This window comes from Morone saxatilis, unplaced genomic scaffold (genome assembly GCF_004916995.1).
Source record: "Morone saxatilis isolate NCDOM2014 unplaced genomic scaffold, NCSU_SB_2.0 Contig18, whole genome shotgun sequence".
Taxonomy (NCBI): Eukaryota; Metazoa; Chordata; class Actinopteri; family Moronidae; genus Morone; species Morone saxatilis.
This window is the reverse complement of record NW_023339740.1, coordinates 27,876,782-27,881,132: the sequence shown is the minus strand read 5'-3', so window position 1 is coordinate 27,881,132 and position 4,351 is coordinate 27,876,782.

Sequence of the window (4,351 nt, the reverse complement as noted above, 5' to 3'; positions counted from 1 at the left end):
GTGTTTCTCGAAGGTTTATTTCTAAAGTATGTGCTAATCTCGTGTTTCCTTATGCAACCACCAAATGGTTTAACTAGACTTATTAATGTTATAAAACCTAGTTCCTCTGATACATCTGTTGCCAGCGAATCTTGACTTCTGTCAGGGCGGATCTGGAGGGTAGCGCTTACCACCCCTGTCTGTGTCAATGCTTAGTTGGAACATTGATTTAGAAGATTGTAAAAAATAGACTAAGTGAACTCACAGTAAGGGAACAGTCCCTGCAGGCTTTTCTTCCAAAACTCCACAGGTGACCTAAAAAAAAAAAAACCTTAACAACGATGTCAGCGGGCAATTCATCATCAACCAGCCTGTGACAAGTTGTATGCTTGGGTACACACTTGGTGTATTTCCACATCCAGGGATTTTCTGAATTTGCTGTTTTAAAATTGTTTGACTATTTGATGGATGATGGATTATTTCATTGTTAGTCGGTAAAGTACTTTTAACACACGATACGAGGTGTTTTTCTCGGAGGTCGTTAAATTTCTTTCTGCTCGCTGATCTCTGCTCCACTATGAACCCTGGACTTCGGGTATTGTATTCCTCTGGTGTGCAAGTCACTTAAACACATAACCACGCACAGATTATACTTGCATGTAACACACAAACACACACAATGTCTCGCTGGGTAAATCCGCCTAAACACAACACAAACACACAAAATCCACTGATCATGAGATGTATTCCTCTGATGGAGCTTGTTGCAAACACCACATAACACGCTAAATGATTAAGAAAACTTCAATTCAAAAACGCTTCATCTATATTAACAAATGACAAACACACACAGACACACACACACACCACACACAGATATTTTCCCATGTGGCAGGTGAAGGCGGATATGTAGCATCTGTATTTGTTTCTTGTCAGGACTGGTGAAGGCTTGTTTTCTGTTGGATGTACAGACGACCCAGATGGACACAAACTGTGGAAGAAATTAATTCATTGGAAGACACGTCTACATACACATAGCCCTGGTTACTGTTGCTATGTCCCAAAAGATATATGTTATATTAAAAAAATATTCACCCACCATTTCCAATCAGTTGCAGCTAATGTGAAGCTTTGCTTTGTTTTGGCTTTTTTTTATTTGCTTGAGCACGAAAACAGTCAGACAGACAGCTCAACACAATGAAATGACCCAACAGCTGCTGATGGAGGCAGAGCGCTTCCAGATAGCACCAAATACTCCTGATGCACTGCCACAGATACTAAATGATGCCACACATTAGCCCATTAGCTGTGTGTTCACTCATATGTACATACATTACATCAGTGGTTCCTAACCTTTTTCCTTAATGTAGCCCTTATCATTTAGTAAACTGACTAAGTGACATATTTTAAGGATATTTCATATTATATTCAGTGCGTAACAATAACAGTAGAGAAGAACTATTAAACTGTTCAATGAAAACCCCCAAAACCCACAAACACACTTATAGACTAGCTGGTTAAAGAGCCATGCATTTCCTTTAGGTATTGGTAGAGACCAAAATAAGAGCTAAAAAGAGAGTGAATATTAGACAGATATTATACATTTGCCAGGTTGACAGAAACGCCAATGCAAAGTTGCTCTTTGTCTGCTGGATGTGTTAATAGACAACTGTGTACTGATAGGTTTGCATAAAAGTTGTAAAAGGTGATGATACAGTATGTCAGTGGATGGTGATGTCTGCCGCCTGCAAGGGACAAAAAAATCAGTTACTGCTGCTTTAATCCACAAGTGATCTCACAACAAACTACGTGAGAGGTGCTGTAGGTTAAAATACAGTTTTTTGTCGAGGAGGAAACCGTTAAATACCAGGATTCCACCAGGATTTACTGAATCATTCAATCACTGATTAATTTCATCAAAAAAGCTTCAACATAGTAGATAGCTTCAACAGTTTGTCCACTCAGTATACACACAGCCTTTCCCTCATCTTCCCCAAAATCCTGCTTCGTTCCAGGGCATGACTACTGCTACCACCTGGGTATAATCTCTATTAACCATCATTAGCATTCCTCCCATATTTCCCATGCTCTGTTAGCTTCTGACAATTAGCATTCTACTCATGTTTCTCCAATTGCTCTGACAGGAGGATTCCTCACTGACAGCTCCACTCACCACCGGCAGCCAAACAGCTGTGAGCAACAGAAGATGATGTCTGCTGATGAGCTCTTGTCTTCTTCTCTGAGGACAAGATGATAGTGTCTTATTGTCAGTCGGATGTACTGCTGGACAAAGAGTGTCATCTCTTGTCTCCACTCGTCTTTTAGCTGCCCTTTTCCAAACCTGATAGGCCTATCTGTCCTTTTTCTTCAGATATAACATCTGTCCTGAACAATTTTCTCATTTCATGAAGCCTTTGTTGTCTGTTGAAAATCTAGTTTTCAAGTTTATGTTTTCAATATTTTTATTTTTCTTCTCCTATTCAAATCTTTTCATTTTCTAATCATCCTTTCTGTCTTATTCTCTCTGTGTCCTCTGTTTTTTCTCTCTCTGCATTTTCTCATGTATTCTCTCTTTCTTCACCCCACTGCCTGTCCATCACAGTGATGCTGAGGTGATGATATACAGGAAGAGGATTGTGGTAAAGCAGAGAAGGGTTGGACAGTAGGCTCCTTTATCCCACTGTAATACACAAAGAGGACCCAGAGAGACGGGGGCCCCTCGACCACACTGTGAAGGATATGAGTGCTGAATGTTGTCCTGCAGGGAGAAGGTCGAGGGTCTCTGTACAATACTGCTCCTGTACACACACAGACATACACGTGTGTTTCCCCTGTGAGGATTCAAAACTTTATTTTAATCCAATTTCCCATAATCCTAAAATGAATGAGTGTCACTCTTCTCTTCCATTAAACTCAACACCAACCTTAACCTCAATCTCTTTCTTAACCTTAATACTGAACAGAATCCTGACCTCTACCTTAAACCTCAGCCTGAAAGGGACTCCTTATTGTTTCCGATGTGCCATTAGAGTCTCAACAACAGCAAAAAACTTCTATTAAACAGTCTTATTTAGTGGCCAGTCTCCAGACATTGTCTTAGTGGTTTAAACCATTTTATCTTATGTCTGTAGGAATGGTAGTCAACTAGGATTCCTGGGAATATCCATCCAAACCATTTCCTGTTTCCTGAGAAATAAATTAATGGGAAAACAGAAAAAAAAACATTTATTTAAAAGCATAGAACATACATAGACATAAATAGAACATATTAGAATATATTTACTTAGATATATAACAGCTCACCTCCTGCTTAAAACCAGTTAAAACGAGAACTATTGACTACAATCTCAGATAATTAGACTGATTTTGAAAACAGTAAATTACTTGCTTTAACAAATTTGTTTGTTCATACAATGAAGAATTGTTAGATATCACTTCCATGAGGATAGTGATAGTGCGCTTTTCTTCCTGGAAAAATAATAATCCCTACTATGAACAGCAGAAATCACCCTTTACATCAGAAGGCTTAAGGTCATTGAACTCTTTTCTTTATGTACCAGAGTGGAGGAGGTTGAGGAATGAAGAATGAAGGTGTGTTCCTATAGATGAGAACCTAAGAAAGGGCTCTTTCATATGGCTTCTCATTCATCAGGAGGGATGGAGGGATGGAGGGAAACCGTGGCGGGTGTCAATGTTTTGGGCACGTGAATCTCCCAGTTTGAAGTTTCTCCCACATGATAGAGATTAGGAGCCTGGAGACCGCATGGTCTTGTGTTTCTATCCGTCTCCTTCCTCCTCTCTCACACATGTTTGTCTTGCTAATGATGAGGAAGAGGAGGAGGAGGAGAGGAAGGGAGAGAGAGTGCAGGAAGAGAGACACATGCCATTCGGTTCCCCTCAGAATATCAGACACGTGAGGTATGGAGGGAAGCTGAAGGCCTCCTTATGCTGCCTGCTGTCTGGGTGGTGGGTTGGCTGGATGAAGGACAAGCTACCCTATACGTTGCTCAACAGTTTGGACCAAGACCCAAAATGGGCTCCTAGTTCTGTTTTATTGTTTTTTTTTATCTAACACTTCAAGAAATGCAGAACTCCCATTTACAATAATTAAAGCTTGCATCAAGCATCTGGGGTGGTTTGAGACACATTCTAGCCAGATGTTGAAAGGGTGTAAATGATCAGCCTTTCCAGGATTTATAATCTTAAACTGGGATTGGAAGAACTGTGACCAGCCAGCATAAGATGACGGTGTGTTTGCTCTTGCATGTTTCTGAGGATGGTAAAGACAACAAGGAAGTTGGAGAAACACTCTCAGTTGTTCTTTTTAGTAACAACAAGAAAGTCATTACACCGCAAACTTCATGTTCACCAC